The sequence below is a fragment of the Ptychodera flava genome, chromosome 9 (assembly GCF_041260155.1).
Source record: "Ptychodera flava strain L36383 chromosome 9, AS_Pfla_20210202, whole genome shotgun sequence".
NCBI lineage: Eukaryota > Metazoa > Hemichordata > Enteropneusta > Ptychoderidae > Ptychodera > Ptychodera flava.
In genome coordinates this window covers 881,148-905,409 of record NC_091936.1, presented here as the reverse complement: position 1 = coordinate 905,409, position 24,262 = coordinate 881,148, and the positions used below count along the sequence as shown (strand labels likewise).

Here is a 24,262-nt window from a genome sequence, read left to right as displayed (position 1 = left end):
GTGTAGGTTATTTTTGCGAAAGTAGATATTCCTTCATCAAAATTTTGATATGAACTTCATAAACATTTCAAAACTTTAAATTTTCATAGCCAGTGATTAACTAACCATGCCATGGCATGCAGGTTCTCAGCATATCTACATATGTATACGCCACCAGCACTCGTACTCATTCAAAGGAAGAAATTTGCATAAATGGGTTTTTCTGTCACATTTTTTCATCATTTAGAGTAGTTTTGTTGCTGAATGTTCATTGGTACTCATAACAAAGGGTTTTCTACAGATAAAAACCCAGAAAAGATGGTCTGACACTATGAAATATTCGCTCAGACTTTGCGTATACATTTGTACATGGTAACTTTTCATATTTTATCACCCAATGTGAATGTCATTTTTTGTACAAAAGTGACATTTTGGTCAAAATTACAATGATCTGGGAAGAAAGTTTACCATATATCTATTTGAAACTTGTTGAAAAATTGTTTTTCTTTGCTGATAGGCTTTGTTTGTACTTTTTAAATGTCAATGTTCTTGACTAGATTTTGACAAACATGGCTAATTTTCATATTTTACCCTATTTTTGGTTGTCCGGCAAAGGCACATTTTGCAGTTAAGTCAAACTTCATTCTACATTCTGACTATCTAATTACATTTCCTGCATGAACTTTCCTTTTTTTTAATTACACTACAGTAGTAGTGCATATAGATTAACAATGCTTTGTAAGTTCACCAATAATTTTGCATCAGAATGACTGTAAATCTGCCAAAATTTGTATTTTTCAGTCATTTTGTAATTTTTCCGCGATGCAGAATCAGACAAACTGTCATATTTGGATGCGTTTACGTCAAAGAGTAAATTTCCTTTGGTCAAAGATTTAATTATTTTGTAAAAAGAAGTTACTTTTAAATACTTTTAGCAACATATTTGTTACAGAGTCATGTATTTCAGGGAAACAAGCCTATTAAAATCTATAATTTTAGCAATTTTAACTTTTTTCAATACTGTGACCTTCGGCCGCGAGGTTTTACATACACAAAAATCTTCATAACTTTTGAATGACTGAACCGATTTTGACCAGATAAAAAGCATTTTTCATCATTTTCCAAGCACTCTTTGGAAATTGCATTAAAAAAGCAATTTAGTGATTTTAAAATTTTCACTTGGAATACCTACTGATAGTAAAACACTGTATTTCCTCTAGTTTCATTCACGAATATTGCTGTTAATAGAACATATTTACATATAAATCATTTGTTTTCAATAAATAAACATTCATTTCATTAAAAAAAAAACCATAATCATCTTCGCGATCGTCCGTACTTCTGAAAACTGTAAACAATCAGCGCAACGCTTCAGTGATCAGCCTGACCTTTCAGGGTCGAGGTTATGGGTCACAACCTTTGCTTCCGGATTTTGGCCATATTCTGACGTACGGGGGCGCAATCACATTCAGGCCAGATCGGAATACATCAATCTTAGTTGCGCTGCGTGCAGTCGCCGAAATCACGGGATTTTTAGCGACAAAAACGAAGCAAATACGCCTATTTAACTGTGCCGGATATTTCCGGCACTCAAGGTATATGGTAATTCACTATGGCGCCGGAAATATCCGGCGCCATAGGTAGTCAAGGGGTTAAATCAATGAGAGCACAACATCTGTACCAAGTTACATGAAATTTGATGAACCATTTCTCGGTATACAGGCCTTAAAGCCGCCGTTCTCAATTCCAGGTTCGCGCATTAGTGGGTACTCCACCCTGTCAACATAGTATCGTTTTCATTGTTTTGCGTCAAACACCGCTATATTAGTAGATTTGAAAACATAAATTAACGTCGAATGTCGATGAGTGCGTCAGAGTACGTACATTTTGGCATGAGGTATTTTCACCATACTTGGTGCGTTCGAGTTACAGATTTCAACGATTCCAGCAGTTTGTCGCTTGGCGCCGGATGCGGACAGTGTCCTCGACCATCTTACCCCCTCGTACTGTCTATGCCTCGATCCACAAAATTACAAGTCAATATACTGGTATGCAAAAAACACAATTTGCATCGTTCAAATTTGGAAACATCGGTGTCGAAATAATATAAAATGAGTATTTTCTGAAGATTGAACCGTGATCCCAACGTACTCAACCAGCCCAATGTAAAACTTTTATGAGGCAAAGATGGTGGTCCGAAGTCAGAAAACAAGTCCAGATTATCGTGTATTACATTATTTGCCAATTTGTGTTGCAAGACTTCGTTTGCATTGAAACCAAAAAAGTACAAAAAACTCGGACAGGAAATCTCGTAAATTTCTCAGACGTAATGAACTTCGATCGATATGCAGCCGAACTGCATCACGTCGGTTATCAATACGATGGCATTTGCTCAGGTACGTTCGAAGTGATGGCAGAACAAAACAGAGGAAGTCAAATCATCCTTTTTTAGCTCCATGGTCAAATAAACATTTGGTTTATTAGTAGACTCATGGAGGTACAAACGACACTCCATCGGAAACTATACACGGATACCATACCACTTCACACCTCTGTGCCGGGGTATTGAACATTTCTTGATTTGTCATTCTGAGTTTAGCATCATTAGTTTGGCAATGACAACACGTCTGACTCAGACTCTGTATTGGGATAGCCTTGACCGGACACACGCCTGGCGCGATGAGCAATTTTTGGCCCGAAAACAGCATCTGATGCAGGCCGATGATGTACTAGTCAAAAGAAGACAAGCGACCTAGCGGCCGATAAAGCTCCGCTGTGTTTATGTAGAGAATAACTATTTTTGACACATGTTGATGAAGAAGATGGAAATCTTTGATAGCTCAATGCAGTGGCCAGAAAAAAGTGGCTAAAATAGCTGCAAAAATACACAATTGAAGATTTCATCATACTTTGAATATATCACACGGATCATCCCTAAGAACATGTCAAGCTATCTGATGAGTAGTTTTTTGAGAATAAAATTTTCTGACCAAAAATGGCAACAATTGCCTCCAAAAACAAAAATCGAAGATTTCATCATAATTTCAAAAGATCAAATTTAGTTCATCTATAGAAACTTGTATACCAAATTTCAAAGCTATCAGATGAGTAGTTTTGGATATACACATGTTTGACCAAAAATGGCAAAAATTGCCCCAAAAATACAAAATTACAGATTTCATCAGAAATTCTATATATATTACGTAGCTCATCTGTAGAAACCTGTATCCCAAATTTCAAAGCTATCAGACCAGTACTTTTTGAGAAATACATTTTTTTCACCAAAAATTGCAAAAATCGCCCCAAAATTACGAAATTGCAATTTTCATCATCATTTCAATAAATATCATTAGGTTCATCTGTAGGAACCTGTATACCAAATTGCAAAGCTATCAGATGAGTAGTTTTGGAAATACACATTTTTTGACCAAAAATGGAAAAAAATGCCCCAAAAATACAAAATTGCAGATTTCATCATAATTTCAATAAATATCATTTAAATTATCTGTAGGAACCTGTATACCAAATTGCAAAGATATCAGATGAGCAGTTTTGGAAATACACATTTTTTTGACCAAAAATGGCAAAAATTGCCCCAAAAATACAAAGTTACAGATTTCATCAGAAATTCAATATACATTACTTAGTTCATCAATACAAACCTGTATACCACATTTCAAAATTGTAAGATGAGTACTTTTAGAGAAATACATTTTTTGACCAAAAATAGCAAAAATTGCCTTAAAAATGCAAATTCGCATATTTCTGCACAATTTGAACAAATCTGAAATAGATCATCCCTAGGGATATATGTACCAAATATCAAAGCTATCTGACTGTTAGTTTTGAAGAAGAAGATTTTTAAATATTTTTTTACCAAAACTGACAAAAATTGCCTTAAAAATACAAATATGCAAATTTCACCTAAATTTGAACAAATCTGACTGAAGTCACTCTAAGTAAACTGCATATCAAATTTCAAAGCAATCGGACAAGCAGTTTCAGAGAAGTAGATTTTTTTACCAAAAACACCAAAAAATGCCCCAAAAATACAAATATGCAAATTTCACCACAATTTGAACAAACGTAAGTGAGGTCACCCCAAGTGAACTGCATATAAAATTTCAAAGCAATCGGACTTGCGGTTTCAGAAGAGAAGGCAATTATTGACGGATGAAGACGGACGATGACGACGGACGACAACGGAAAATCAACCTATTTGATAAGCTCTGCGTCGCTGACAGCGGAGCTAAAAACTGATTTGCCATTTTGCGTGACTTTTGTTGTCCGATCGTTATATCCAAATTTGCCCGGCGTATCATAAACATTTGCCATCGTTGGGTGTACGGTAGAAGCCACAAAACCAAATCAAATGGGACTTTTCAGGGCCATCAAACTTTCCAGTAAGAGAGAACCCGATAATACATTTTCTTCTTCACGGCACATTTTATGGAGGGACTGCGTCCACGGTTACTAAGATGTAATCGACTTGAATGTAGTCTGATCATGTTTTTTATCCCTAGAAATGCTGCGGGTAGGTACAAAAGTAAGAGAGCTGTGAAGAAACTATTGCACACATCTTTCAACACTGGAAATCTTGACACATATTTTATTTATTTCAGTCACCATTAGCAGACAAGGCGAATGCTAATCGCATCCAGCTGACTCGTGTCTAGATTGACATTGACAGTGGTATTAAAATCCCAATTGGCGTCCCCTGGGTCGACGTTCTCACTAGCCACGCACAATTACCCACTAAAATTGTCCCGAAAAGTTATCGGTTTCAAAAATATGGAGTTGCTATGTATTGATTAGGTATTTACCCTGCTGTAGAGCATTCCCATTTCATAAATTTTCATAAAAAACACACAAAAACCGCAATCTGTGGAGCTCCCAGTTCAAGCTTCTCGCACGGCGTCTCTTTGCATAACAAGTCATCGTTGATGACAGAGTCCCCGGTTGTCCATTTTGTTATAATCTTAGGTGCCTAAGGTAGCTGTGGTCTAGGTAGCTGTGGAATGACATTGATGCAATGGGTGCATCAGGCCTGTGACTTGCATAATAAAGTAATCTGAGGAACGTTCAATAAATGACTCATCTCTGCTGGTAATGACCACTGAAGGAACTTTTGATTACATCACACATAACGATGCCCTCACTGCCTCTAGTGTCATGACGGCACATACTATACACATGGTTTGGTGGAATTTTCGAAATGGTATGGGATCGGGTATGTTGTTGTAATCAGCCATTTCGGATCATATAATGAAACAAATTAATGTGCACAAGAATGCAGCCATAGTATTTTATCTTCGTATCACGTTTGAACAAAATCAGTCCATCGAGGGACAGTGACCTATGTTTATGTTTCAAAGACATAAAAAATAGTGACATCACTGTTCGCTCCCATATAGTTATCAAAACAAGTCAACAATTGTATGAAACATGGACATACATATACAGACAGACTGACATACACAGACTGGCACAGAGTGATGACATTGACCCCAAGTGTGCCTTGGCCCATGGACAGTGATAAAGATATAACAAACAGTTGAATGTAATGATAAAATAGTTAAGTATAGGCCTATACAGGCACTGAGAGTGAATATGTTACAGCAATTTGATTAGTTTCTTTTCCTTTTCTACTTCTGTGATAATATTTAAGACAATCAATCTGCAAGGCAGTTTATGTATTGACAAATATGTTATCTTTTACAAGCACACAGTAAACTGTTCTTGATTTTTCATTTACAATATTTGACATAGATTGAAATACATAACATGCAACCAATGTTTACACTTTGCCCATACACTAGATACATGGAGAAATTTCAACATACAATCATCAACTCAGAAACCCTACAGGAAAAAGTAAACATTGTTTACTTCCAGAACAGCTGGTACATCCACATCTGGAACAACTTACAAACTTAACCAATTACACAAGGATGATGACACAAGAGATAAAGTTAAACTGTGGTGAACTTGACTATTCCTTTCAAATCCTTACCTAACTTGACATCTTAAACTAAAATACACTGCATGGTCAATTGTGCACAAAAATACATCGGGGTGGACCATTTGATAAGGGATGGTGTCTGGATCGATGAGGTACATTATCTTTTTTATCGATCCATTGTACATTCATTTTTCCCCACTCTCCCACCTTTTCTTTTTGTCAAACCTTCTCTGGCTGAATTTTTTATTGGCATTTGTTTGGAATTTTTTCAAAATCTGCCAGGATTTTTTACTGCATTTCAACACCAAATACAGTTTACCATATCAAATGCTTACTAAATCACCACATTATATACTCTTAGTTCCAGTAGGTATAACATTACCAAAAAAAAATCTTAAAAATACAAAATGAAAGATATCCCAGTAAAACTGAAAGTTTCGCAAAGTTGCCCAAAAAATTCAAAATTCCGGATTTCAACTTGATTTCAATATATCTTATTAACAAAAACCCTAAGGACCGGTTTACTAAATATCAAAGCAATCAGACTGGTAAATTTTGAGAAACAAATTTTTTGACCAAAAATGAGAAAAATTGCCCCCCAAAATACAAAATTGCAGATTTCATCCTAATTTTAAATATATCTAATTAACATAAACCCTAGGAACCTGTACACTAGATATCAAAGCTACCAGATCAGAAGTTTTAGGAGAAAAATTTTTTGACCAAAAAAGGCAAAAATTGCCCCAAAAATATAAAAAAAATTGCCAGTTTCAACATACCTTCAATACATTATATTGAGATTAATCTTAGATACCTGTATACCAAATACATGTATCAAAGCTATCAAATCAGCGGTTTTTGGATTAAAAAATTTTTTATCAAAAATTATGAAAATTGCCCCAAAATTACAAATATGACAATATCAATACAATTTGTACAAGCATGACTGAGGTCATTCTGAGGAACATGAATATTAAGTTTCACAGCAATCAGACGAGCGATTAGAAGATTTTTTGACTAAAAACGGAAAAAATACCCTAAAAATACAAACATGCAAATTTCATCCAAATTTTTGCACACATACTTTAGAATACCTAAAGAAATCTGCATACCAAGTTTCAACCAAATCTGACCAATGCTTACTGAGTTTTAGCCATTTTCAGGATTATTCCTTTTTTCCCCCTTATTTGCATATTTTTGGCACTGACATGTTCATTTGAACAAATTCACATCTCCACCCCTAGGTGCACCTGTACACCAAATACTAAGACAGTAGGTGCTACGGTTTAGGAGTTTTTGATGTGGACGGACTAACAGACATACATACATACTTACATACATACACACAGACGCCATTTTGCCACCTTATACTACACACGCGATTGTGCAGAACCTTAGTCCAAGCTTGGCGGTACTCTAAGCTTGGGTGAAGGTTTGCCAATGCTCTTCGGCCAAGCTTGTCGTCGATAAAGATTAATCCAATCTTGTTTGCAAATCTTGAGATAAGGATTGTGTCCAAAGCTTGGAACAGGGTTATTACCAAATCTTAAATCAAACCTAGCTGGGATTAAGCTTCAGTGAAGCTTGGCATTTAACCTTCACCTAAGGTGAAGGACAAACAACGGAGCTGTTACGTACGGCGGAAAACGCAGATACGCAGTTTGGTCGATATCGTATTGTATTCGAGTGATGTGTCCAAAATGCAAACGCATTATGTATAATAACCCCTTTATCATACATGCATCCATTGGTTTTGATCATTTCCCTGGCGGCATTTCGATACTCGATACGAAATCGACAGAAATAGGCCCTTCTTTATTCATTATTCGCGCCGTACTCATATAGAAAGTTGGTTGCGAAGGAGTGATGGCAACCGTTTCACTTGTTGATATTATTCCACTTTTGGGGCATTCCACTTCACTGGGTGGTTGTGGTAAAATTTCAAATTAAACGATTTAATTATTAAGATGTCAATCCGCGTTTCCATAATTTGAAGGATGTTAATATTTATAATACCGAATTAAATGTGAAACATAGGCTGGAGTGTGTAAAGTGAGTAATTTTTCAGCTCTGAAAAATACTCCAAGCCCTTCATGAAAGTTACGAGGCCCACCAAAATCCGGTCAAAATCGACCTCGCGCAGCTCCCGGAGGAAAACGTACAGATATCTGTACGGCCTCGCCTGAAGTTGTACGAATGCAACGTGGATGTACATTTGTATAGTTGTGCCAGTCAGTTAATCTTCAAGAATTATCCATGTCCTTCCTTACACGTCCAATAAGCCGAATTTATCATCTTAGAAAGGAATTTGTGAGCGGATTAGGGAATACTTGAAGTGAGTACAGCTTCGTAACTTGTATATACTGATTACTGTGTACATTTCATTGCAATATACGAATAAACCATTTCAAAGGTATTTACATCGTCTGATCGTATATTTTTGTCACTGGCTTGCCTAAATATGACTAAACTTGTTTAAACGACCTACATTAAAGTTTGTCTTTCTTGGGAGTATCTTTACTAGTAATATGATTTGTGTCAAAAACTTACAAGGAACAGGATCACGAATTTTCTGAGTCACTACAAATCGTAAAGTGTGGTGTGTGCATCTCTTCGCTGTCGTGTATTTTCAGAAGTGTAGTCGGATATTTGTGGCTCATTTATGGCTATACTCGATATAATTCAGTACATCGGTATAAAACCTTGTCAACAAGAAACTTGTCATATAGCGGTTAATTCATAAAAGTCGTGATGCAGTCGATCAAGCCGCATTCTTCAGCTATGCAGACGACATGAGCACCGGGCGTACTGCTGGACAGTGATGACAAGAGGCGTTCCTGTCGCGATGTCGGTCTCAACGCAAACATATTTCAACGCGTTCGTGGTTATTTTATCCAAAGCCCGCTTACTGGTCTATAGTTTTACTTAAATGTGGATCATAACTTTCACACCAATAATTTGCCAAGACTCTGCAGCAAAATCGGCTCCCTAAACTGAGCAAAAAAATAACCCTTAATTAGGTCAAATGCTGGGTCAAGGGACCCAAAAGCTACAGTAGAAACGAGGATGATAAAAAGCTTATCCGTAAAGTTCGGCCCAAGCTTTACTGCCCAAGCTTGGAACAAGATTTGGAAGTTTAAGCTTTTATAAAGGTTAGTTTGCCCTAAGCTTCAACAAAGGTGTGCAAGGATAAGCTTCAGCTAATCTTGGGCGTCCCGTCTTAATTTAAGGTTGGCACGCAAAGTCTTGTAATAAGCTTCGACGCTAATCTTCATCTAACCTTCGACCATGCTTGGACTACGGTATTGCACAATCGCGTGTATACGAATACCTCCCATTTGCTTATATACATATGCATATATGGGAGCGTAAAAAATCACACCAAAATTGAAATCAAATGGCTGTCTATTGACCATATTGATCATAGCACAAAATTAGTAGACATGCATATGTATGCCATAGTACTTTATCTTTGTACCAAGTCTCAACAACATTGGTTAAGGAATATTTGCATATGATTAAGCCTAACAGACATGAAAAAATCCAAAAGTAACCTTCTGGCAGCGATATTTGAAAAACATAGGGCCAAAGTCCCTGAAGCTACTATAGACATGGATACAAAATTAAGTATATCCTGACTGTATGAAATTATCTCACTAAGGTCATCCTAGGGACATGTAAACCAAATATTAAAGCTGTCTGACCAGCGGTTTTGAAAAAACAAGCGACTCAACAGTTGACAGAGCTCTGCTGTATTATGTAGAGAATAACCTTTTGTGACACATGTATTGATGAAGAAGGTGGATATCTTTGATAGCTCATTTCAGGATGGCCTGACCAAAAATGGAAAAAAATTCTGTAAAAATACAGATTTGCATATTTCATCAGACTATATTAGTCTATAATAGCAAATAAACGAGAGTTAATTACATTCTAATTAAAGTAAACAAGACTTGCTTCAATCAAGATTTACGTCATAAAAACACAGCATATCTGTCAGGTTATAAAGAATCTTGAGCTGATTATCTTTTAATATCAGTATTTTCATCCTATTAACCAAGCACATTTTAACTTTCAAATTAACATTGTAAGTAAGTTCTGTTGAATAAGTTGAGACTGTACGTACTCAGAGAAAGCACACTGAAGAGACAAATGTTTGAAACTTAAGAAGTTCAAGGTCATCAAAAGCATTATAAGAAATCATGTTACACTTTCAATGCACTGTTTACACAGATTGCATAATTGCTATAAATAGCACATGAGGAATCTTACAGCCCAACTTTACCATAAAAACCCTATCACTTTGACCACTCTTTTAATTGACCACTCTATTTTTTTCAAAAGGTAATCTTATTTTATCCTTACCAAGTCACCCATAAATGGAATTAGAACTTTCTCGATCTCTATTTATTTGACCACCCTATCATGACAAACTATTATGAGCAATTTCTTTTAGATAACATAAATGGTGGTTCACAATATATCAAAGTTGGGATTCAGGAAAGTTGCCTTTACATGTTTTAATCCTCAATTCACAATGAACGGTCAAAAAAAAGTTGTACTTTCTGATAATTCCACACTAAAATTATTTTGGCTTTGATGATTTCCTAATTAATTCAATTATTTAAAATCATATTAATTATTTTTTTCTGGGTGAATTGATAGGGTTTACTGTGTTTCCTCTGGCTTCTGAAATTTTTTAGTAAATTTACGAATTGGGTATTGAAACTTTTAGTAAATTTTGAAATTCATAAGTAAACTTAACCGTTCCGATACGGAATATCATTCAATCAAATTCAGATTAAGTACAACATATGCTTAGACAGAACTATTTTGAGGTTTAGGGGCCTTCAGCTCTCAATCAACTATCTGCTTCCTTGCATTCGTATATTTACGAATCAACAATGAAAAAAATTAGTAAATCATCTAAAAAATTAGTAATTTTACGAATTTGAGAGTGGCAGAGGAAACACAGGTTTATACAGTACAAGAATTACATACAATGTAAGTCAAACTTTGACCAAAAATGACAAAAAAATTCCTTAAAAATACACATTTGCATATTTCATCACAATTTGAACAAATCTAAGTTGGGTTATCCCTAGGGACCTGTATACCAAATAACAAAGCTGTCTGACCAGGGGTTATGAAGAAGAAGATTTTTTACCAAAAACACCTTTTTTGGCATTAATTTGCCTATTTTCAACAATATCAAAAAATTAAAAAAAACAGTTTCTCAAAATCATATTTTTCATCTACACAACAAATATCAAATCAGTAAGTACTGCGGTTCTGAAGATATTTGAGTGGACGGACGCCTCACAAACGGACATACATACATACATACATACAGACTGACGACGGACGCCGGACGGATACCCATCCCAATAGCTTCTATAGACTATAGTCTATAGTAGCTAAAAATAGTGACAACATCACTGTTCGCTCCCATATACCGGTAGTTATCAAAACAAGTCAACAATTGTATGAAACATGGACATACATATACAGACAGACTGACATACACAGACTGGCACAGAGTGATGACATTGACCCCAAGTGTGCCTTGGCCCATGGAGATAACGAACAGCTGAATGTTATGATAAAATAGTTAAAGGCGCCCTTCTCAATCCCAGGTTCTCGCATTAGCGAATGTGTCAACAGCCCATTAACAGTTTGTCATTCTTTTCTTTTCCATTGAATATTTTATCAAGTAAATAATATTTATATTAGATAAATCTGATAATTGAGTGGGGGCTTTACAATTAAGTATAGACCTATACAGGCACTGAGAGTGAATATGTTACAGCAATTTGATTAGTTGATTAGTTTCTTTTCTTTTTCTACTCCTGTGATAATCTTTAAGACAATCAATCTGCAAGGCAGTTTATGTATTGACAAATATGTTATCTTTTACAAGTACACAGTACCTGTACACTAGATATCAAAGCTACCAGATGACAAGTTTTAGGAGAAAAATTTTTTGACCAAAAAAGGCAAAATTTGCCCCAAAATAAAAAGATTGCCAGTTTCAACATACCTTCAACAAGTCATCGTTGATGACACAGTCCCCACTTGTTAATGGGTACTTTGATTACATGTCCTAAGAGGATAGAGTCCTCTTCATTAATTGAGACATGCCCAAGTTTTGGCTAAGGACACGAAAAAATTGTAACAAAATGGCTGCCATGCAGCCATATTGGATCATATCAAGAAACAAATTGACATACATATGTATGACATGGGTTAATGTCCTTGTACCAACTTTGAATAAAATCGGTTAAGATATGCCTAAGAGTATTATGGCCCTCGACAGGAAAAAATCGTAATAAAATGGCCGCAAGGCAGCCATATTGGATCGTATCACATAACAAATTGACATGCATATGTATGACATTAGTCAATCTCCTTGTACCAACTTTGAATAAAATCCGTTGAAACATGTCTGAGTTATTGCTCTGTACATGAAAATATCGTAATAAAATGGCTGCCTAGCGGCCATATTGGATCGTATCACATAACAAATTGATGTACATACGTAAGACATAGGTCAATGTCCTTGTACCAACTTTGAATAAAATCGGTTAAAACATGTCTGAGTTATGGCACTGTATATGAAAATATTGTAATAAAATGGCCGCCTGGCGGCCATATTGGATCATATCACAAAACAAATCGACATGCATATCTATGACATTGGTCAATGTCCTTGTACCAACTTTGAATAAAATCGGTTGAAACATGTCTGAGTTATGGCTCTGTACATGAAAAAATCGTAATAAAATGGCCGCCTGGCGGCCATATTGGATTGTATCACAAAACAAAATGACGTGCATATCTATGACATTGGTCAATGTCCTTGTACCAACTTTGAATAAAATCGGTTGCAACATGTCTGAGATCTGGCTCTGTACATGAAAAAATCGTAATAAAATGGCCGCCTGGCGGCCATATTGGACCGTATCACAAAACAAAATGAAGTGCATATCTATGACATTGGTCAATGTCCTTGTACCAACTTTGAATAAAATTGGTTGAAACATGTCTGTGTTATGGCTCTGTACATGAAAAAATCGTAATAAAATGGCCGCCTGGCGGCCATATTGGATCGTATCACAAAACAAATCGACGTGCATATCTATGACATTGGTCAATGTCATTGTATCAACTTTGAATAAAATCGGTTGAAACATGTCTGAGTTATGGCTCTGTACATGAAAAAATCGTAATAAAATGGCCGCCTGGCGGCCATATTGGATCGTATCACAAAACAAATTGACGTGCATCTGTATGACATATGAAGTAATCCTTGTACCAAGTTTGAATGAAATCGCTTCTTGCATCTCTGAGATATCTGCGTGAACGGACGGACGCACGCACACACGCACGCACGGACGCACACACGCACGGACATGACCAAACCTATAAGTCCCCCCGGACGGTGTCCGTGGGGACTAATAAATTATATTGGGATTAATCTTAGATACCTGTATACCAAATATCAAAGCTATCAAATCAGTAGTTTTTGGATAAATTTTTTTTTTATCAAAAATTATGAAAATTGCCCCAAAATTACAAATATTACAATATCAATACAATTTGCACAAGCATGACTGAGGTCATTCTGAGGAACATGAATATGAAGTTTCATAGCAATCAGATGAGCGATTTCAGAGAACAAGATTTTTTGACTAAAAACGGAAAAAAATACCCTAAAAATACAAACATGCAAATTTCATCCCAATTTTTGCACACATACTTTAGAATACCTAAAAAAATCTGCATACCAAGTTTCAACGAAATCTGACCACTGCTTACTGAGTTTTAGCCATTTGCAGGATTTTTCCTTTTTTTCCCCTCATTTGCATATTTTTGGCACTGACATGTTCATTTGAAGAAATTCACATCTCCATCCCTAGGTGCACCTGTACACCAAATACTAAGACAGTAGGTGCTACGGTTTAGGAGTTTTTGATGTGGACGGACATACATACATACATACATACATACATACATACATACAGACGACATTTTTCCACCTTATACGAATACCTCCCATTTGCATATATACATATGCATATTATATGGGAGCTAAAAATGACAATCTGGCAGCCATATTGGAACATGTCACAAAGTAAATTGACATGTATATGTATGCCATAGTGCTTGATCTTTGTGCCAAGTTTGGACAAAATGGGTGTAATGACGTTTGAATTACGCTTCAAAGACATGCAAAATTCCAACAAAATGGCAGTTCTGCAGCCATATTGGATCCTATCGCAAGGTTAATTGATACATGCACATGTATGCCATAGTGCTTTGCCTTTGTGCCTAGTTTGAACAAACATAGGGTCAAAGTCCCTGAAGCTACTATAGACATGGATACAAAATTAAGTATTTCCTGACTGTATGAAATTATCTCACTTGGGTCATTCTAGGGACTTGTAAACCAAATATTAAAGCTGTCTGACCAGCGGTTTTGAAAGAACAAGCAACTCAACAGTTAACAGAGCTCTGCTGTGTTATGTAGAGAATAACCTTTTGTGACACATGTATTGATGAAGAAGGTGGATATCTTTGATTAACACTGTGAGTTCTGTTGAATAAGTTGACACTGTACGTACTCAGAGAAAGCACACTGAAGAGACAAATGTTTGAAACTTACGAAGTTCAAGGTCATCAAAAGCATTATAAGGAATCATGTAACTTTCATTGCACTGTTTACACAGATTGCATAATTGCTATAAATAGCACATGAGGAATCTTACAGCCCAGCTTTACCATAAACACCCTATCACTTTGACCACTCTTTTAATTGACCACTCTATTTTTTTCCTCAAAAAGTAATTTTATTTCATCCATACCAAGTCAACCATAAATGGAAATTAGAACTTTCTCTATCTCTATCTCTATTGACTATTTTGAGCAATTTCTTTTAGATAACATACAGGGCACAATAAATGACGGTTCAGAATATGTCAAAGTTGGGATTCAGGAAAGTTGCCTTTACATGTTTTAATCCTCCAAGATGGTAAGCATTTCACTATGAACTGTCAAAAAAAGTTGAACTTTCTGATAATTCTACACTAAAATTATTTTGGCTTGTTATTTAAAATCATATTAGTTATTTTATTCTGGCTGAATTGATAGGGTTTATACAGTACAAGAATTACATACGATGTAAGTCAAATTTTGACCAAAAATGACAAAAAAATTCCTTAAAAATACACATTTGCATATTTCATCACAATTTGAACAAATCTAAGTTGGGTTACCCCTAGGGACCTGTATACCAAATAACAAAGCTGTCTGACCAGCAGTTATGAAGAAGAAGATTTTTTACCAAAAACACCTTTTTTGGCATTAATTTGCCTATTTTCAACAATATCAAAAAATTAAAAAAACTAGTTTCTCAAAATCATATTTTTCATCTACACAACAAATATCAAATCAGTAAGTACTGCGGTTCTCAAGATATTTGAGTGGACGGACGCCTCACAAACGGACATACATACATACATACATACATACATACATACATACATACATACAGACTGACGACGGACGCCGGACGGATACCCATCCCAATAGCTTCTATAGACTATAGTCTATAGTAGCTAAAAATGGTTCAAGGATGTTTGAGTTATGGTTCAAAGACATGAAAAAATCGCAAAAAAAGTGGCCGCCTGTCGGCCATATTGAATCATATTACGAAATAAATTGGTGTTCATATGAAGGGAATAATGTTTTGCTTTTGTGCCAAATTTGAACAGAATTGGTTCAAGGATGTCTGAGTTAAGGTCCATGATATGAAAAATCGCAACAAAATGGCCGCCTCACGCCCATATTGGATCGCATTGCAATATTAATTCAACATGCATATATAGGCCATAGTGTTATGCCTTTGTGCCAAGTTTGAACAGAATCTGTTCAGGGATGTCTGAGTCATGGTCCAAAGACATGAAAAATCGCAACAAAATGGCCGCCTCATGCCCATATCGGATCGTATCGCGAAATAATTTGACATGGATATGAAAGCCATAGTGTTATGCCTTTGTGCCAAGTTCAAACAGAATCTGCTCAAGGATGTCTGAATTATGGTCCAAAGACATGAACCAGATATGAACTGTAAATGCTCACGTGTTTCATTATATATTGCAGTTATGTATAAATTTGAACATTTGCCACATGTTTGCAACTTCATTGAAAGTATTATGATCAATATAATGAACAATATTCACCACAGATTAACTCTATAGGTCATTAAGTATTCAAATATGTAATTAACTGAAATAAAAATAACTAATTTCTTTGACCGCTATAATTGTATCACCACTTATATAGCAAGAGTAATTGCCTTTGGTTAAGTCCTTCAAACTATATATTCCAAACTTTGAAAGCTCATTAGATATGCAAACTATTATATAGCTGACATGAAAACTTAAGTGCGAAATGACTTCCAATATTGGTATGACCTGGTATAATCATCAATGTCATAGCATGTTATGCCAACTTTGATCAAATAAATCCAAGAATATATCCCTAATTAGGAACGTTAATTAAATACACACATTATGAATTGGCTGAAGCAAAAATGCTTAATGCCTTTCAATAATGTTAGCTTACACAATAGTATCTTCTTTTAAAGGCCCGTGAGCTGTAACTTTTAACATTTTATTTACCCTAAAATAACCCCCAAACGTCTCGCATGTTGATTGAATTCTTGCAATTAAGCGATATACCCTTCAACTAACATACTAGGACAGTCACAAACGACACAGAACGCAAGGAAATTCTCGCGATATCGCCTCATTTTAAATGTACCGCCATTTCGCAAAAGCAGTCACGTGACAAAGAACACAGCAAATGCAACGTCACACGGAGGACGAGAGCGGGATCTTCCCTGTGTGATACTGCGCGATGTGGGAGCGTGACCCCATTCGCAACTCGACAACAATGGAGTCTACACATGAGGTAATGTAACTTAGCTTATGTCTATTTTGTAAACAAACTCACGTGTTTTCTGCCCCCTCAAACCTAGTATTTAATGCTGATTGTTCTCCAGTTCGATGTTTCATTTGAACAAAGAGGGTGTTAGAACAGTTGTAGGCATAAACGATGCGATTGAAATGACAAGGAACTAGAGCTTGTTTGTGAATTTGGCCCGGCGAGGCGGCCGCTGGTCGCAGTCCGGTAAAGCGTACGGGTAGCTGCCCATCGCGTACGCTAGAGTCTCGTTGTGGTTCGTTGTTTCGTATGGATTTCCAGAACTAGTAATTCGTTTTGAATCTGGATTTACCCAGAATGGTTTTCAGTTAGCGATACGCCGTTCGGGTTTTGTAATTACGAACGTATTCGATTATATTTGGCTTGAGTGAGCCATGCGCATGATGCGTGAACCATGAGCGGCATTGACCAAGTGCAGTCGATCTTATTTCTGAACACTGTCAATTTCCGAGTCATTTTGCAAACGGATTACTTACTTCACATAGATTCGGAATTATTGTGTGAATAACCTTGAGTTTAACAATGCCTTTCGTGTGTTTTTAGTCAGCTCTAATCGAACTGTTGAGACATACGGCCCCGATCCTACTTCTATGTTTGAGAGGACGAGTTTAGCAAGCTTCGTGATGATTACGGTAGCATTACAAGCATGGAGGTAGAAAGAAAGGTACAAGGCGGCTGTGTGATGTGTAGTACAGCTGTAAACTTATGCCAACTCGTTTTAGAAATTTTCTTTTCAAAGCGATGAACTTTGAGCATGGAGAAAACGGCGTTGTTCGCACTTGTGACTATAACGTTGCTATGGTGATACAAAAACATGGACAAACAGCTGTTTTATTGTGATTTGTATTTTCGCCATGGCTTTTGATTGAAGTACAATTTGCTGGGAAATTTGAAGGGTAAACAACACATTTTCAGTGGATTTCTCTAGGGTCTATGATACAACATAAATGACAAAGGTGGTCCTTTTATGCAGTGGCTTTGAAAATGTCAAATATATATGTTATGCATCAAAAGCATATTTCCTTCCAAATTTTTAGTCTGACTTTACACATCTTAATTTCCACCAAGAGTTAACCCACAGTTTACTTGCCATGTTATAGTCAAGAATTAAAGTAAAGTGTCGACTACTTACTTGGCATTGTTTAGAAGAGAAGATGGTAACAAAGAAAAACTCAACACTGATCAGTGACCGGCAGAGTGCAGTATATCTACATTTGAATCTCCTTTGTAATTTTTCTGATTCTTTCATTTTGCAGACATCACCGACCGATTCTACTGATAGTTCTGTAATAACTGAATCCCCAGCAAGAAGAGGGAGACAAGGGTAGAGGGAGAGGCACAGGGAGAGGGTGAGAACAGGGATGCAGAGGTTGGGGCAGAGGAAGAGGGGCTAGATGGGGAAGGCTTGTGACAAGAGCAGATGAGGCATTGCGAGATGTGCAGCAACGGAAAAATACTCTTCATGTAAGTAAAATTTTTGCTTTGTATACACACCGTGATAATGGGGCATACAGATTGACATCAGCATATAGCCATCGCAATAATATCATCTTCTTTTCAGGAGATGCTGCAGAAAATGACACCAGAACAGAAGCATGATCTTCTGTTGCAGGTGGTGAGTTGAGAGGGACATAAGTTTAATATTTGACTTTGCAGTCCTATCTGAACAGGCTGGAGGATCCCATCCTGGACCTTCACAAAGCAGTCAAGATTGATGTGTCCGTCAAAACTGTCGGCAGATGCCAACCCTTGCTGAGAGAAAATCTTGTGGGGAGGTGCCTGGGCTCTGTATCTCCAGATTGCTAGTCAGTATGTTTATGAACTGAATGCAAACAAGCAGACAGTTTGCCATGAAATTTTTCTAAGAAAATCATCATACAAGTTATTAGGGAATTCCTACTTTAACCATATTGTCCCTACCCATGATCATTTATGGGCTGAATTGTCAATTTATTGCAATAAATCCAATCAACTGCAAGTCATCCTTTGCGTTTAGATCAGATCTGGTAAACAGTCTTGATGCATATGTAATAATTGTTCTAAATGTGATGAATATCAACTGACTGAGATGGAAAGCTATGTGTGCTGGGCAAATTATTTATGTAATGACTTTTGGATACGTAATGCTCTTGAGTGTTGAGAATGCACTGGCATGGTCACAGAGGAATTCTAAAATGTAAGACGAGACTGTTACATGTGTACATAAAAATCCTCATTTTGGTATTTCAAAGGAAGAACACCTCTCAGAAGATCAGCATAGATACTGTAACAGTGTTACTGTTCTTCCAAAAATATTTTTGAGACAAGCAAACTAGTACCAAACTCAGAACTTTGGGAAAGGAAGTAGAGATCAATGAGAATTTATCCAATAATGGCAAATATACTCAAAAGCAATACATATTGAAACAAATATCATATTTTTCATGATTTCAGAGTTATCTGCCTTGACGAAGGAGTCCTTGCAGTTGCTAGAGCCTATCGGATGGATATGATGGCCACCAATGACTTTGATGACTACCACAAGTGCAACAGGCATGCTGCATACCAGCAATTTATTTTGTGGGAGCATGGGAAACCTGGCGCAGGAAACTAGAGTGACACCAGGTTGCTGTGTTTGGGCAATAAGAGATAAATATCCTGATCAGTGTGGTCAATTTACAGGGTTCATTTCAACACATTTTGCATAAAGGGAATTACACGCATCATTTTACAAGTGATATAGCCACAAACTGATGACGTCAAAACTGCCATACACGATACACAGTGCCATAACTTTCAAGGCGTCTGTGTCTTGTGTACAGTGATTTGATGTAATCAGTTTGTGGCTATACCACTTGTAAAATGGTGCTGAATTGCATAATTGTGACCAAATTATAACAAGATATATAGCTCATTTAACCCAAACACAGCAGCTTGGTTACCTCCCATTTGGCACAGTACTTGATATTTCCTATACATGTTAATCATGATTTATACACTCAGAGACTCTTCAGTGAAATCTACAAAGTCTCCCCTGTGTACACAAATTCACAGACTGGTTTCTTTAATTCTGAAAATGTACTTTTAAGGACACCATTCTTTTAAATTGCCATTTTAAATGACTCAGAAAATTATGCTTGATTGAGAGAGGCGATAGTATTTTCATAAATTTCCACTGATTATGTCCTCAGCCATACAGAATGTGATTGAAAGTAGGGAGACTAGTTGCACCTGTTTCATGATACAAAAGGATATTGTTTCCCCATCCAACAGAAAGACAAAAGAAATTTACATGCTGACTTTTCTATCTAAGAGAATGACCTCTTCAGTTTGTCATAAATTGCTCACCAAAAGTATGGCATTTGTCTAGAGGGTTTGCCTTATTGCTTTCAGGCAGAACTGAAAAAGTTACAAAAATTCTAATGTTGTGTGTAGAAATCAAACCAAATTGTGGGAATTTATTGTGTGGTGTATGTATATATACCAGGGGGCAGGGGGAAGTCTTATGAACTGTACTGTTTTAATTTGTTGACCTCAACATATCATGTTTACCGTACCATCCATTGTATTGGTAACTGTTGTGTGTCAAGTAGTTGTGGAGTACAGTTGGCTTTGGCCAAACAACTGTATCACCCTTTCATGGTGATGCGTATTGGTGTGCCACATTTCTCATTTCATGTACAAATTTGAATATCTGCTTCCATCAAATTCATCAATGGCTATCTTCATGTCTACGGAGCAACTGATGTGAATTTTTCACGCAAAGTTTTATATGTACACTTATTGTTGTACACGTTTATTTGCATACATGTCATGTATTTACAGAGACACTCGTCCAATAACCAGGATTTTGCCAGTCCTGGGGACAGACATTCCTCAATGTGACAAGACATTCAGTACAATCATTGTCCTAATTTTTTTTTATTTATTTCCTGCCTGAGTTCCCAGTAAAGTACCCGAATTCAGCCTATGAATAGGGGTTAGACCTGAAAGGGATTTACCCTAATTGTACATGAATTTTTTCTTATTTTGAATGTTTTATCTTGCATGCTTACTGTCTCATTTACTGTAAAAAAGGTGAAAGCTTTTTTTAAGATTGAAAACAGTGACGATGTGTTGAATAAAAGGTAACGTTTTAAAATGTATACAATTGTCATGCTTTTTAAGAAAGTTTACATCTCTACTAAAAGGGAAGATGGTAATGTATCCATATAGAGTACTTTCTGTACATCACAACTTGGGCAGCTACAGCATACTGAAGACACCATTCAATTCACAACATTGCACAGTAGTTTGCAAAACTGAAACTGAAAGGAATAAAATGTTAGCAGACTTGTGTGATGAAAATTGAAGAAAAAGGCTGAACAATCTAAACATCTGGCATTATCAGTTTTTTGCTTGTCACCATGACCGAATGGCTGAAGTAAGTCTACAATCATGAGGTTTGAGTGTCCATGGATAAACAGAAACACAGTAAGTGAGGCTACCCACAATTCTCCATGATCTGTACACACGGAGATCACTAACTGAACTGAAGCAAATTTCTTCTGTACAGAGAACAACTCAGTCCATATTTTAAAATTCTGGCAACATAGTTCTGATAATCATAATTTTCTGATTTCTCCCTGTGAATAATGAGAAGATCAACCCCTTTTCCGCGGTGGAGATAGCAATTTTGTAATTTTGTCGACTTGCTCTCCCGCACTCAAACTTCATTTTTACCCTCTCCCCACTTATTTTTGCCTGTTTCCCCTCCCCACTGTCAATTTTTGAAGCTCCCCTGCCCTGTGGCGGAAAAACTTGCCTATTTCCCCTGCCCTGCAAAAAATTCCCCCCTAAATTTCGTCATTCCATTTCCCCTGCAGACATGGAGCTACCATACCCTGTGATGAAAAACCTGTTGATTTTCCCCAGCCCTGTGAAAAAATTTCCCCTTAAAACATAATGGCTCAACTTCCCGTCCCCATTTTAAAAGTAGCTCCCCCTCTCCTCGTTTTTCGCAAAGCCCTGTCCCCGGGACAACCAACCGATATCTGCCCTGCCCGACAATAAAAATAAAATTTGCTCCCCTGCCAGCTAAAAATATGTCCCCTACCCAAGCAAAATTAATAGTTCCCCTGCCCTCAAATATTGCTGTAGCTCCGTTAGCTGCACCTGTCACCACATGTTACGAGAGCCGATGTTTGCCAACTCGTAACATGCGCTTAGAACTGGCGGTATTAAAAACAGTAGCAATAGCAGTCGCTTGGTCCGGGGAGGACAGTGACTGTTACTTCGATTCTTGTTGTAACTGCGACAAGATGTGTGAAACGATTCAGTACGTAACTCACTGTGTTGTAAAAGCTTACCGTACGCGAGTATGAGATTTTGTTGTGATTTCTATTCAAGCTATGGTGTTTCCTAGCATTTGGAGAGTCAAAAGTTGATCTTTCAATGGCTAAAACGTGACCTTCTTTGAATATTAATACATGTATAGTGAATTTATCAAGGCATCGTTGCACAACCCATGGTGCGTCAAGCACTCGCACGCACTATTCGACACGGTATATTGTGTACAGTCACTCGCTGTCCGGTCCTATACTTACCAATCAATTAACTCCTCCGCAAAATCGGGATTTGCAAGCCCTGTTTTTTCCTCTAAATGAAGCCATCTCCCGATCTGGTTTTCGATGTCTAGTTTGCTAAGGCGTTTAGACGCATTACTGCGCTGTTGTCTCCATTCCTTGTCAGAATCCGATATGACCGGGCGTACGTTTCCCACTGTGAGACGCCATTTTCTTGTGAGGAATCTAGTGCACATGCGCAACACTCACACTTTATGTGTACTCTTGCGAACTCAAGCCATGGGCGCCGCCATAATCGGGTGCGGCACCGTTTTATTATTTGACTCGTTCAAAGTTACACGTGCGATTTGAGTACGTGGCCAATAACACGTCTTTGCACACCCTTCAGTAAGTTAATACACATGAACTAATTCTAATTTGAATGTAAAATCATGGAAATAATGCAAAAAGTTACAGCTCATGTGCCTTTAATGTACATAGCAAGTTTCATCAATTTTGGTCATGTAAATTCAAATATATATCCCCAATTTCAAAAATTCATTAAATATGCAAATTAGGAGCTGGATGAAGTAAAAATGCTTAATGACTTTCAATAATGTCGTATCGTAGCATCTTTAATGTACATAGCAAGTTTTGTCAACTTTTGTTCAGTCAATACAGATAAATATCCCTGATTATGAAAGTTCATTAAATATGCAAATAAGGAATTGGTTAAAGTTCAAATGCTTAATGATTTTCAATAATGTTCTATCATAGTATCTTTAATGTACATAGCCAGTTTCATCAACTTTGGTCTCGTTAATTCAAATAAATACCCCTAATTAGGAAAGTTCATAAAATATGCAAATTAGGAATTAGCTGATGTAAAAATGCTGAATGACATTTAATAATGTTCTATCATAGTATCTTTAATGTACATAGCAAGTTTCATCAATTTTGGTCATGTAACTTCAAATAGATATCCTTAATTTCAAAAATTCATTAAATATGCAAATTAGGATTTGGATGAAGTAAAAATGCTTAATGACTTTCAATAAGGTTAAATCATAGTATCTTCAATATGCATACCAAGTTTTTTGCAATTTTGATCGAGTAAATTCAGATATATACTCCTAATTAGGAAATTTCATTAAACATGCAAATTAGTAATTATCTTTCACGTCACCCCTTAATATCTTTGAAAGCTGATATATCTTGGTGTGATCAACATTTGTAGCGAATCTCATCAAATTGTATGCTGTCGTTGTCAACATATATCAGTTTTTTCTAAAATCATTAATATTACGCAAATGAGCAAAAAGTAACCAAGCCACACCCACCAAAAACTAATCAGTTCTTGCCATTTGCAAACTGAATCTATGTACCAGATTTGATTCTGATCTGATGAGCTGTTTTTGAGATATTGAGTACACAGACAGACAGACAGACAGACACACAGACAGACAGACATCGCTGCGACATATGCCCACGTGTGTGAACACGTGAGCAAAAATTGCAACAAAATGGCCGCCTCGCGCCCATATTGGATCGTATCACAAAATAAAACGATGTGCATCTGTAGGTCATAGTGCTTTACCTTTGTGCCAAGTTTGAACAAAATTGGTTCAGCAGTGTCTGAGAAACTGTTGATGACAGACTGACGGACGGACGGACGCACAGACGGGACCCAATCTATAAGTCACCGCCGGACTTCATCCGCGGGGACTAATAAGCGTCCTCTCATGTAATCCGGTATTTATAACAAATGGGCGTCTTTTATTACGAAAATTAA

The 24,262-nt window shown here is 36.7% G+C and overlaps 1 protein-coding gene and 1 long non-coding RNA gene across 3 annotated transcripts in view; one reads left to right on the top strand and one right to left on the bottom strand.

Moving 5' to 3' along the window:
* The window catches only part of LOC139141337 (glucose-6-phosphate 1-dehydrogenase-like), a 242,010-nt gene that overhangs the window by 175,014 nt on the left and 42,734 nt on the right, over positions 1 to 24,262 (bottom strand). The window lies entirely within an intron of this gene.
* Positions 16,582 to 21,077, top strand: LOC139141342 (uncharacterized). 2 transcript variants are annotated; one of them, XR_011554148.1, is made up of 3 exons: positions 16,582 to 16,915; positions 18,205 to 18,412; positions 19,382 to 21,077. It is a non-coding gene; the product is annotated as an uncharacterized lncRNA (long non-coding RNA). The 2 variants fall into 2 exon arrangements; XR_011554147.1 differs by having other exon boundaries at positions 16,582 to 18,412.